Raw genomic sequence first — 14462 nt, forward strand, 5'->3', positions numbered from 1 at the left:
TATTAAACTGAGGCTTCTGTAAGTGTCAAAGGAGGTGAGTAATGTACATTGCTCTGTTGGATACAGTCCTCATCCTCTGCGTACTCTTGGATATGCTAGACTAAATCTGCTCAATGAGATAACTAAGCTGAGGAAACACAGGTTATGTGATTCTGAAATGAGGAAAATAAATTCCACATTTTTCAATTACATCACCTGTGTTTCCTAACATTAGGAATCACATTGTGCAGTTGAGGTTTAGGCCTGTCCAGGGACACAGAAGAGATCTGGCCTTTGTTCAAGAGTGAAGTGGACATGACTCACTTCATTGGTAGGCCTGCACATGTATTATCTCCTCTGTACTCTTCAACAAGCCTAAATTTCATCTGCAACCCTGAGTAGGCCTCACCTCAAACAAACCTCTGGATAGGCCACACCTTATCGTCATCCTGAATCAATCATTTAAAATGTTAGGGGCAGATTTATGATGGCCGTGCGCCTTTTTTGTGCCTCTGTTGCGTCACTTTTGTGATGCAGCAGTGATGCAAAAGATGCACCATGTTGCAAGACAGGCCTCACTTCATCTCCAACAAGATACCGTCAGTTTAAACTGTAAACATTTAGGACTGTGTAGGGGGCATGGAGAAGCTGAATCTTCTGTAAATGTCAAAATTGTTGCATACAGTGCTCAACTTCTGCGTAGTCTTTGATATGTTAGTTTCCATCTGCACAATGAGATACCTAAGCAAAGGAAACACAGGTTATGTGATTCTGAAATGAGGAAAATAGATTCAACATTTTTCAATTACATCACCTGTGTTTCCTAACATTATGAATCACATTGTGCAGTTGAGGTTTAGGCCTGTCCAGGGACACAGAAGAGGTCTGGCCTTTGTTCAAGAGTGAAGTGGACATGACTCACTTCATTGGTAGGCCTGCACATGTATTATCTCCTCTGTACTCTTCAACAAGCCTAAATTTCATCTGCAACCCTGAGTAGGCCTCACCTCAAACAAACCTCTGGATAGGCCACACCTTATCGTCATCCTGAATCAATCATTTAAAATGTTAGGGGCAGATTTATGCACCATGTTGCAAGACAGGCCTCACTTCATCTCCAACAAGATACCGTCAGTTTAAACTGTAAACATTAAGGACTGTGTAGGGGGCATGGAGAAGCTGAATCTTCTGTAAATGTCAAAATTGTTGTATACAGTGCTCAACTTCTGTGTACTCTTTGATATGCTAGACTCCATCTGCACAATGAGATACCTAAGCAAAGGAAACACAGGTGATGTGATTGTGAAATGAGAAAAAGAAATTCCACATTATCAATTACATCACCTGTGTTTCCTAACTTTACGAATCACATTGTGCAGATGAGGTTTAGGCCTGTCCACGGACACAGAAGAGGTCTGGCCTTTGTTCAAGAGTGAAGTGGACATGACTCACTTCATTGGTAGGCCTGCACATGTATTATCTCCTCTGTACTCTTCAACAAGCCTAAATTCCATCTGCAACCCTGAGTAGGCCTCACCTCAAACAAACCTCTGGATAGGCCACACCTTATCGTCATCCTGAATCAATCATTTAAAATGTTAGGGGCAGATTTATGATGGCCCTGTGCCTCTTTTGCGACGCTGTGCGTCACTTTTGTGACGCAACGGCGGTGCAAAAGATTTGCTATGTTGCGACATATTTACAACTTGATGCATCTAGGCAGATGTGTCATGCTGTAAAGTCCTGTGCCACATGAAACCGTTGCAGCAGTGATGCAAAAGATGCACCATGTTGCAAGACAGGCCTCACTTCATCTCCAACAAGATACCGTCAGTTTAAACTGTAAACATTTAGGACTGTGTAGGGGGCATGGAGAAGCTGAATCTTCTGTAAGTGTCAAAATTGTTGAATACAGTGCTCAACTTCTGCGTACTCTTTCATATGCTAGACTCCATCTGCACAATGAGATACCTAAGCAAAGGAAACACAGGTGATGTGATTGTGAAATGAGGAAAAGAAATTCCACATTTTTCAATTACATCACCTGTGTTTCCTAACATTACGAATCACATTGTGCAGATGAGGTTTAGGCCTGTTCACGGACACAGAAGAGGTCTGACCTTTGTTCAAGAGTGCAGTGGACATGATTCACTTCATTGGTAGGCCTGCACATGTATTATCTCCTCTGTACTCTTCAACAAGCCTAAATTTCATCTGCAACCCTGAGGCGGCCTCACCTCAAACAAACCTCTGGATAGGCCACACCTTATCGTCATCCTGAATCAATCATTTAAAATGTTAGGGACCGATTTATGATAGCCGTGTGCCTCTTTTGCGCCGCTGTGCGTCACTTTTGTGACGCAGCGGCGGTGCAAAAGATTTGCTATGTTGCGACATATTTACAACTTGATGCATCTAGGCAGATGTGTCATGCTGTAAAGTCCTGTGCCACATGAAACCGATGCAGCAGTGATGCAAAAGATGCACCATGTTGCAAGACAGGCCTCACTTCATCTCCAACAAGATACCGTCAGTTTAAACTGTAAACATTTGGGACTGTGTAGGGGGCATGGAGAAGCTGAATCTTCTGTAAATGTCAAAATTGTTGTATACAGTGCTCAACTTCTGTGTACTCTTTGATATGCTAGACTCCATCTGCACAATGAGATACCTGAGCAAAGGAAACACAGGTGATGTGATTGTGAAATGAGGAAAAGAAATTCCACATTTTTCAATTACATCACCTGTGTTTCCTAACTTTACGAATCACATTGTGCAGATGAGGTTTAGGCCTGTCCACGGACACAGAAGAGGTCTGGCCTTTGTTCAAGAGTGAAGTGGACATGACTCACTTCATTGGTAGGCCTGCACATGTATTATCTCCTCTGTATTCTTCAACAAGCCTAAATTTCATCTGCAACCCTGAGTAGGCCTCACCTCAAACAAACCTCTGGATAGGCCACACTTTATCGTCATCCTGAATCAATCATTTAAAATGTTAGGGACAGATTTATGATAGCCGTGTGCCTCTTTTGCGCCGTTGTGCGTCACTTTTGTGACGCAGCGGCGGTGCAAAAGATTTGCTATGTTGCGACATATTTACAACTTGATGCATCTAGGCAGATGTGTCATGCTGTAAAGTCCTGTGCCACATGAAACCTGCGTCAGATTTCATGTGAGCGTTTTGTTGTAGGGTGGCCAGTCATTTGCATGAAAGCCCTGTAAAACTAACACAGTAAAATTAAGAAGATTTCACTGAGTCACATTTATGGCATTGCTGAATCAAATCCTTACGCCTGTTTGAAACAGGCATAAGGAGTGATGCACCATGCAATGTGTGGCTTGCCCCTGTGCATTGCAGTAGACATGTCGCGCTTACGACGTGATTCGTGCAATGCGCCGTTTTTGTGGAACAGATGCGTGACGCATCTGTGCTGTTTTTGCTCAATGGTGCTCTGCATTGTAAATGCGGCACATCATGGGTGGCAGAGCAGTGGCGCACGTTAACTGGTGCATCCCTGGGGATGTGCCAGTTAACATAAATCTGCTCCTTTAAATTTAAGTATTAGCAGTGTTGGTGAGGCTTATCCACGGTTAAGAAGAGATGAGTCCTGTTCACTGAAAAATTGGACATAGGCCTCACCTCCTCAGCATCGCTGGACATGGTTAAATAATATCTGCAAAATGTTACTCTTGTTAAACAATTTTACAATTATAGTCTCTGAGATTTGTCTCTTACTCTGCAACATCTCATTGTTGTTCTCTTTCTTTAAAGATAACGACAACATCAAGCATGAGTGATAATGAGCAATCTGTTGATCTCGATATTATCATTGAAATTGTGATTGAAACATCAGTGGAAGTAGATCCCTTGGATGATTTAAATCCTGAGGATGATGAAGAACATGATGAGGATGCCGATTAGTCAGAATTGTATGACATAGGGTGGGAAGCTGACCTGCTCGAGCCTATGGAACTATAAACATTTATTTTTAAAAGTTACTGGAAATTAAAAGTAACCATGTTAACCGTATCATTTAAAATTAAACACATCTTCAAAAACAGCTTGTGTGAAGTGTCTTTAATAAAATAGGGAAATATGCTGATAAAAATTAGTTCAGATTCACATATAAAAGAGCAAAGGTCAAATGTAGAAGCATTCTATTTCTTTGCTACTATTTGTGAGTACTAAATTTGCCAATGCACTAAAAATTATTGTATGTAAAATTGACAAGTAGTGTGTTAATTTTTTGACGACTGTTATTGATTTACTGTTTGGTAATAGTGGTTAATAAATTTTTTTATTATATTTTACCACAGATTCAACTGCAGATCATTTCAAAACTACATTATGCCATCTAAAGAAAGAACCCGAAAGGCTACAAAACATCAAAGACAGCAGATTACTAAATGCTTGCAGCAGTCCTCTACAATAAAAACTCGTCAAGTCACCAAGAAAGCTCCGCGTAAGACAACGAAATCATTCCTAAGAAACATTTGTAGAAAAAAAAGTAGTACTACAGAACATGTTTTAGTCCAGAAAAAGAGAGCCAATTTAAACGGAAAGGAAAGGCCAATCAAAAATGTTACTGCTAGAGCAGGAGATAACTCTGTGCATGGTAGTAGAAGGAAAAATCAGTTTAGGGACATTCGTAGACGAATGTTCCGCAACAGGATAATTGGCAATTTGTTAAAAAATATTAAGAAAGGTCAACAGAAAGTGGTTTTTTATAAGAGAAAAAAAAAAGTTGAGAAAATTATTGATCAGGCATTTGAAATTAAGCGAAAGTTATTTATTTTGATAATCAATAGAATTAGGAAACTAAACAAGGCAATTTATGATTTCAAAAGAAATAGTAGATGGAAGAGAACAGTTAATTGTAGTAATTTTTGTGAAGTTTTTTCAGGAGAATGGATGCATAGTTCAAGTTGTGAGGCATTTTTTAATGAGGAGAGTTATTTCCAGGATAATGATTTGGTGCATGCAGTTGACACCAGTGGTCGAGCTTATGAGGTGAAAGATGGTTGTCCAGTTGAAAAAGAAAAACTTGTGACAACAGAGGCAGAAGAGGTGTTAGGTAATGAGGTTTTAGGAAGACGTCCTAAGGGACCAGTGTATACCTGGAAGTGTAGTAGTATTTGCAGTGTACGACAGGATTCCATCAATTTGCTTTGTGATTTTGTACGGACATTTAATAAGAAAAGTTTAAAACAGAAAATGAAGTTGTTGCAAGAATTAGATCCTTGCAGAGTGAGAGAAGTGACAGGTTTGCATTGTCATTCACTGGCTTGTCTTTCCAGGAGAGTATGCCAGAGTGTTTTTCATCATTTCAGGATGCTAGCAGTGCATCATAATAAAGTGAGGAAATTAGTTAGAATGTTGTATTATGCTAAGAGTCCAGCAATTATGCTTAAACAATTATGCACTGCTCTTTTGCATGGTTCTGAAGTAGATGTGAAGAATATTTGTGAAGAAATTGAGTTTTGTTACTTTGCAAGTAAAGAGGAGAATGTTGAAATTGACCCAGAAGAAGAAGGTAATGTGGAAGATAGTTTACAGGTTTCCAGTACAGATAATTTTCAGAAAGAAATTGCCACGTTTCAGGTGAAATCAAGTGAGAGGCCTAATTTCACTTGTGTGTGTTGTCGACGCACTCATTATAAGAATCAGACTAAGTTAGTGGATTTATATGCGAAAAGTGAAAGGGAAAATAATAGTGAATGGAAGGATTTTGCAACATACTTGATGGTAGAAAATTGTTTTGATTTGGGATCGGATCAACGTGTGTGTACTTATTGTTGTAACAAATTAAATCAAAACCGGATGCCTGCTAGAGCGGTTCATAATAATCTGGAATTGGTTGAGATTCCTTCTGAATTGAAGGATTTAAATACTTATGAATCTATTTTGATTCAAAGTATCCATCCCTTTCAGGCTATTGTACGAATGGAGCAAAAGACAGGGAAATTGCCTCCATCAGATTTACAGAGAGGATTAAAGGGAAGAGTTGTTTATTTGCCTCTAGATTTGAAGAAAAACATTAATACAATTGGAGTAGAGAAAGTGGAAGAGGAACCTCTGGTTATCTTAGTTAATGGGGTTCCGACAAAGAGTAAGAAAATCTGGCAAGATTTACTGGATGTTAGGAAAGTCAAAAAGGCAACATTGTATTTGAAGAAAAACAATAAGTACTACAAGAATGTATATGTTGCAGAAGAGGAAGTGAGTGAAGAAGAGGATAGCGATTTGTGTGCTGGTCAAATTGAGAAAGTAGAAGCCTCTAAAAATGAAGAAATATATGAACATTATAGTGTTCATCCTTTGCATTCCAAGGAAGTCATGGGGAATGCTATTGAGTTGTTTCAAATGAAACAAGCCAAAGGAAGTCCCATTAGTGTTTGGGAGGAAAGTTTGGAAGCTCGGTGTTTCCCACAGCTATTTCCAACAGGTCAAGGAGGAAGATATGATGAGCGACCTGATCAAATTCCTGCTTCTGAATACCGGACTTTACGATTGTATGCAGAAGATCCTAGGTTTCGTCAATGCATTCCCTATTTGTTTCATCTACTGTTTGAAAGCGATCTGTCTGGACTGTCATATGCAGTGAACCATATCTTGAAAAGTGGTGTACACATGCAAAATATCTCGGCAAGGGACTTTATGGATAAAGTCAATGTGCAAGACAGTATTTTGGATTCTCACCTGATTAATCTCATGGCGTGTCAGCGTGGTACTAATGAGTACTGGTACCGTTGTCATGGTGATTTAAAATGTATGCTGAGGAACTTAGGAACTCCCACATGGTTCCTCACTCTCAGCTGTGCCGAGTATGGCTGGGAAGACTTACTTGAATTTCTACGAGAGGCAAATGGAAACATTGAAAATATCGAATTCAAGACACCAGGAGAACTGTGCTCCTTGGATCCAGTGAATGTATGCAGGTACTTCAATCATAGATTTGAAGCTATGATGTCTTTCATCATGAACAAGAAAAATCCACCTCTTGGAGAGGTGTTGGATTTCTTCTGGAGAAAGGAGTACCAAGCAAGAGGTGCTCCTCATATACATATGCTGCTGTGGCTCAAAGATGCACCCAAATTTGGAACAGATCCGGATGACTTAGTGATGAGTTTCATAGAACAGTATTCTACATGTGCTGTTCCAAAGGCAAAGGAAGACAAAAGCCTAAGAGAACAAGTTTTACGCTTCCAAAGCCATCGTTGTGGAAAGTACTGTCGTCGTAAATTCAGAAACAAGGACAAGTTCTACACAAAATGTCGTTTCCCCTTTCCACGATCGGTGATTTCTAAAGGAAGAGTGAACAGTTTGATGTCTTCGCTGCGACATAATGTGATGAAGAAATCACCCAAAAATACGTACAATTTGAAAAGGAAAGAAGAGTCCAAGTACATCAACGACTACAACCCAGTGATTTTGTCCATGTGGAATGCTAACATGGATATACAGTTTGTGGCTGATAACTGGATGGCTGTGGCTCGGTATGTGACATCTTACATCACCAAAAAAGAAAAGACAGAATTGAAGGATATGTGGGAGGACATTTCCCATGAAAAGAGCCTCAGTAAGAAGTTGTACAGTTTCAGTCTGAAGATGTTGTCGCATCGAGAAATCGGAGATTACAAATGTTCTGACCGGTTGTCTTCAGCAAGTCTCTATGCCAAATCCAGGAGTATCATTTGGGTGAGTCTTGGTCTTGCTGCAACGCGTAATCGAGTTCTGAAACCTGTACGGGAAATTGAGTATTTGGCAGAAAAGGAGCCAAACAGTACAGATATTTTGAAGACCAACATGTTGGATACATATTATCCAAATAGAAGCAGTCACCTCGAGAATGTTTGTCTGTATGAGGTTCTACAAAATTACATATTCAAGAGGAACATCAAAGAAGATATTGATAAAGGAGTGTATGCTGTAATTGGAAGTGAGGGATGTCTGGTCAAGCAAAGAAAATGCCACTTGGTAAACCATCGAAAATTGAGTGGCGAATCTCCTGAAAGAAAAGAGTTTTTCTATTTAGCACTTTTGCAACTTTTCAAGCCTTGGCGTGCAGAAGAGGAACTGCTTGGAGATTTCCTCTGTTACGAAGACTCTTTCAATGCCGCCAAGGAGACCATAGAATGTCCTGTTTTTCCCAAATATCTAGAAATGTTGAATGCGGAAATCGAGCAGGAAGCAACGATTGCAGCCGAGATTGCTAGAGACAGTTCTCAGGACAGTCAGAGTTCTGTTTCATTGAGTCAGGATCCACTAGGAGGACCAGTTATCGAAAATGAAGCTGCCACTGCCATGATTGAAGTGGAAAGAGCCATGGCACATGCTCAGGAGGATGCGGTTAACTTAGAAGACTTGGAAAGACAACTCAACGTTGAGCAGAGGAAAATATATGACAAAGTTACCAACCAAATAGATCATGGATTAAGTCATGAGAAGAAAGAGTGCTCATGTACGTCGTTGAAGCCTGTCCGACTGTACGTGAGTGAAGAAGCGGGAACTGGAAAAAGTTTCCTCATTAAAGCAATTTCATGTTATTTGCAGAAAAGGACTGAGTCATTGCTGTCTTGTGTTGTCACCGCTCCAACTGGACTGGCAGCACATAACATTAAAGGTATTACTTTGCATCGTCTACTGATGCTGCCAGTGGAGCATGATAACAAATTACAATACCACAAGTTATCTGGAGATGCTTGTTGTGAAGTTTCAAGAGTCTTGAGGAAAATGAAACTTCTCATCATTGACGAAGTAAGCATGGTTTCCAATGTCATGCTTGCCTTTGTGCATTTGAGAATGCAAGAAGTTCTCAAAACAGAGTATGATGTGTTATTTGGTGGCAAACACATCATTGTTTTCGGTGATCTTCTGCAGCTGACACCAGTGAAAGGACAACCTGTGTTCAAAATGCTCACGCATGAAGCTACCAGGAAGTGCCTAGGGAGCATTGGCAACGTCAATATATGGTTAAACTTCAATTATGCTGAACTGCGTGAAAATATGCGTTAAGCGAAGGATGAAGATTATAAGAATATTCTACAAGATGTTAGAATCGGAAAAGTGACCGAGCATGGGAAAGAAGCTTTACATGTACGATTACTGTCAAATTTGTATCCAGAAGAAGACGTTGTGCCTGAGAATATTTTTCGGAAAATTACTGAGAAGAAATCTGGAATATGTTTGATGTCAACTCTTGCAGAATGTGCCATCTTCAACAACACAATGTTGAATTTAGAAAACCAAGAGATTGTGAAACTGGAAGCTATTGACAGAATAGAGCATATGGGAGCAACAATTATTTTGTCTGAGAATTTGAAATCAAAATTGGATTCATTAGAGAAGACTATATCTAAAACTGCTTGTTTTGAAAAGACTCTGAATGTGTGCTTAAATTGCCGTATAATTTTAAGAAGGAATTTACATGTTGAAAGAGGTCTAGTAAATGGATCAATGGGTAATGTTGTTGATTTTGAGAAATACAGAAATAGAGATGGAATTGAATTTTTAAAAATTAAATTTGATGGCATTGAGGAAGTACAGCTAATTGGTCGTTGCTCTGCTAGGTTTTTGCTTGTAAAAGACTTATATGTTCGCCGTAAGCAGTTTCCTGTTTGCTTGGCATATGCGGTGACAATCCATAAATCGCAAGGTTTAAGTGTAGACAGTGCATTGGTGAATATTGGCAGTTCTGTGTTCAAGGAGGGTATGGCATATGTGGCATTGTCACAAGTCAGGACTTTATCGGGATTGTACTTGATTGATTGTGATGTCACAAACATTTGTGCGGATCTAGATTGTGTTAAGGAATACAATAGGTTAAGAAGAGAGTATGCGCCACATTTGCCTCAATATCCTTTGTTTGAGAAACGTGTGGTAGGCCGGAAACGAAGAAATGTGACCAATAGTAGGGAGGTTGTAGCAAAAAGACGAAAAGTCGATGAACCCGAAATTATAATGAGAAAAAAAATGGATTCTGTTGAAGATGTTGTTGGTTTTCAATTTGAAAATAGTTCTGGTGTCAACTGCTATGCTAATGTTGTGGTTAATGTTGTCTTTTCTCTAGAAACTTTAAAAGAAGAGATTGTGGTCAATTCGGATCAAAGATTTTGCAGTTTGTTGAATTCTGTGTTAGAGAAATGTAGCACTGATAGAACAAAAATAGAAAGTGTGTCTGAAATTCGAAATCCGTTAGACAAATGTTCAGGTCAAACGCAATTCTCTCAAAATATTCAGCAAGATTGTCAGGAGTTTTTAATGTATATGCTTGATGTATTGCAAGATGAAGGTGTAGATGTAGATCACCTGTTTGGCCTTTCTTATCAATGGCAGCATGACTGCGAGAACTGTAGGGTATCAAGTACTACTAGTGTAGACTCAGAAAAAATTATATATTTAACTTTGCCAGACAGTAAATCAGTGTCCTTTAATAAGCTAGTAAAAGCAGCCGATCACAACATGGAGTGTAGCCAATGTAAGTCTGAAATGTTGTCCACATTATTTATACGAACATATGGCCAGTATGCCATTTTAATGTTCCAACGATGTAGGCCTGATGGAACAAAATTGACAACTTTAATTAAAAATGTTGTGGCTTCGCAGTTGTCAATATCAGGAAGGACTTTTGTAACTGCAGCAATTATATATCATGACGGTCCTTCAACAACATCAGGACATTACACAGCTTATTTGAAGTCTAGAAACGGCTGGTCATTCTGCAATGATTCTGTTTTAACTTTTAAAAAAAAATTGCCTTTTGACCTTAAAAATTCTTACCTGGTGTTTTTACAACCAAAATTTTAGGGAAAGAATCTCGGGATTTGCTCTGAGGAATTTCAAGAGGTTCTAATGGCTCCTACACTATTTGGCCTTGAGGATAAGTGTAGTACAGAGTCAAAAGTTATTTTTCAGTTTTAAGTAGTTCCTGAAAAAAAAGAAGGTTTTCTTACAGAACGTGGTGGGCATGGATTAGTTAAAGGACAACAGAGTATTTCCCAAAGCAAACGGTGTTCTTACCATAACACTTGACGTTATGGAAAAATAACTGCACTTTGAATGAGTTCAGAAAAACTGTTTCTTTTAATAAGCTAATTCAAGCAGCCAATCAAAACATGGAGTAGAGGTAATGTAAGTCTGCAATGCTGTCGACATATTTTGAACAAACTTTTGGTTATAATGTCATTTAAAAATTCCAACTTTATAAACCTGATGAAAATAAGTTTTCAACTTTAATTACAAATTATATTGCTACACAGTCGTTGATTTTAGGAAGAACATTTCTAACTGCAGCTATTATATGACATGATGGTCCTTTGACAACATCCATTTATTACACATCTTATTCAAAATGTAAAAAAAGCTGATGTTCCGGAAATAATTCACATTGCACTATGAAACAATGTTGCCTTTTTATTTAAAAATATTCTTACTTTCTGTTTTCAGAAGAAAGAATTTAGGGTAGGTAACTGGCCTATAATGATTTTAGGAGTTGATATAATTTTATGTACTGTTTTAAATTGCTTTGTGATTAAAAGTGATGTAGAGAATTAAATAATTGTAGTAGTCATAGAGGTAGTGTAAGTCTGCTTCATAGTAAGCAGTATCAGTGTCATAGGAAATGTGGAACATGAGTGAGCAAGAAGGGTGAGATATTACTAGTACAGGATTGTGAAAGTGATCTTGAACGTTTTCTTTCTGAAAGTTGCGGAAAAAGAAAATGACGGGATTTGCTTAGAAGAATTCCAAGACTTATAAATGGCTCTTACACGATTTGGCCTTGAGGAGAAGTGCGGTAGAGAGCGAGAAGTCATTTATTGTATGTAACATATTTGTCAAAACGATTGAGCTTTTCTTTCAGAAAGTGGCGGGCTGAAAATAATAACAGCACAACAGAGTATAAGCTGTTCATAGGAAATCCTTCGATGTCATGGAAAGTAAGTTACTTTTGAGGAGTTCTGATTTCTGATTGGTTATGTTATATGGGTTTTTTAAACACAATCATTTTGATTGTGTTTTTTTTTCCCCGCTGTTATATGATGAATACCTTCAAGTCATTGTTTTTAGTGAAATTTGATATATTCTGAGAACAGCAAAAATAAACCATTTAACATGTATAATTAATTCTGTACTTTTTGTATTTATGATATACATTTAGAACTGTGTAGGAGGCATGGAGAAACTGAGGCTTCTGTAAGTGTCAAGGGAGGTGAGTAATGTACATTGCTCTGTTGCATACAGTCCTCACCTTCTGCGTACTCTTGGATATGCTAGACTACATCTGTACAATGAGATACCTAAGCTGAGGAAATACAGGTGATGTAATTGTTAAATGAGCAAAAATATTTGCACGTTTTTCAATTATATCACCTGTGTTTCCTAACATTACGAATCACATTGTGCAGATGAGGTTTAGGCCTGTCCAGGGAGACAGAGTAGTTCTGGCCTTTGTTCAAGAGTGCAGTGGACATGACTCACTTCGTTGGTAGGCTTGCACATGTATTATCTCCTCTGTACTCTTCAACAAGCCTAAATTTAATCTGTAACTCTGAGTAGACCTCACCTCAAACAAATCTCTGGATAGGCCACACCTTATCGGCATCCTGAAACAATCATTTAAAATGTTAGGGGCAGTTTTATGATGGCCGTGCACCTCTTTTGCGCTGCCGTTGTGTCACTTTTGTGACACAGCAGCAGTGCAAAAGATGCACCATGTTGCAAGATAGGCCTCACTTCATCTGCAACAAGATACTGTTAGTTTAAAATGTATATATTTAGGACTGTGTAGGGGGCATGGAGAAGCAGAGGCTTCTGTAAGTGTCAAAGTTGTTGCATATAGTGGTCACCTTCTGCGTAGTCTTTCATATGCTAGACTACATCTGCACAATGAGATACCTAAGCAAAGGAAACACAAGTGATGTGATTGTGGAATAAACAAAACAAATTGAACGTTTTTCAATTACATTACCTGTGTTTCCTAACATTATGAATCACATTGTGTAGATGCCTCACTCAGTCTGTATCTGACACTCTTTCCTTCACTTCCTCTGTCTCCTCTCTCCCTCACTCTCTTTTCCTTATTCACCCTTTCCTTATATAGTTTACCTTACTCAGTTTCTTTTAGTAGCTTTCACAACTTCCATTTAGTTTTCTCTTCTATCCTTTTTTTCTGTCACTGAAAGTATCTTCTTTTTTTTTCTCTTAGTAATTTACTCTATTTCAATTTTTTTTGTCTCTGACTGTCTATCACCGTTTCTTTCTCTTTTTTTTCTGCATGTTTATCTCTAACTTTATTTCTTTGTAAAATTGGATGATTGTCAATCTTTTCCCTTGTGTTTTCTAATTTTTAAATACATGTTTTAATATTTTTCACATTTTTGTTGTTTCTTTCACAGATTGAAAGTATAAAAATAACAAGTGACTAAGTTAACGACAATTATAAGGTAAATGTTTTGTACTCTTTTCGTTACATTTCTATCACATTTAACTTCTATTAGTTCCACTGCTTCATTTCTTTAACCCTCAGTTTCCTGCCTTTGCTAATTCCCTCATTCCTTTCTCTATTACTTATTTACTCTACTCCTTCCATTCTTTTTCTCAGTCCCTCTGTTCTCATAGTTCCTCACTCCTGTTCACTCACTCCGTCTCTATTACTCTCACTGTCTCTGACTGATCACTCTTTCACTACTTGTTCATTATGCTTTCTCCCTGTACTTCAAGCACACTATGGGGCATATTATCAACACAGGCGATAAAATTATCGCTGCTTTTATCGGCAGAAAACTGCCGCAAAAGCGGCTTTAGCGGCAGTTTTCTGCTGCAAAAGCGGCTTTATCGTCAGATTTCTGCCGATAAAAGCAGCTATAATTTTATCGCTTGTGTTGATAATATGCCCCTATGTTATTTACATTTCTTTGCTGTTTCAATCATTCCTTTTCTGTCACTTCTTCTTTTCTGCTTTCTGTTTTTTCTCTCTGTTATTCCACATGTTTTAACCTTAGTCACTATCATACATCTTGTTTTATTCCTATTTACTTTTGCTCACTGTTTTCTTAACACTTTCCCTCATGATTGTTCTTTTAGTCCGGTTCTAAAACCCCTTCTCATTCCACATCCTTTACTATTTTTCTTCTTATTTTGACCATTCACTCACATTCTCTAAGAAACTCTTGTTTATTATTCTTCTACTCTCCTTTTTTTCTTTCACTTCCTTATCTATTTTGTTTTTCACAATTATACCCTCTTCCATCTTTTCTTCGGTAAATAGATCTATTAAACAGTATCTCTGTGTCACTCCCTCTAGCTCTCTTTCTTTTAACATTACTCTCTGTTTCCTTCCCTTATACTTACTCTTCTTTTAAAAAAAAAATTCGTTCGCTTCCGGTTCGCGTACCGGCGCGCGAACCGGGAGGCGAATCAAAAGAAATAGAGGTTGCCAGAGTGCTAAACATTCTAGCAATTTTTTATAAAGGGGAGGTAG

The sequence above is a fragment of the Lissotriton helveticus genome, chromosome 3_2, assembly GCF_964261635.1.
Source record: "Lissotriton helveticus chromosome 3_2, aLisHel1.1, whole genome shotgun sequence".
NCBI classification, from domain to species: domain Eukaryota; kingdom Metazoa; phylum Chordata; class Amphibia; order Caudata; family Salamandridae; genus Lissotriton; species Lissotriton helveticus.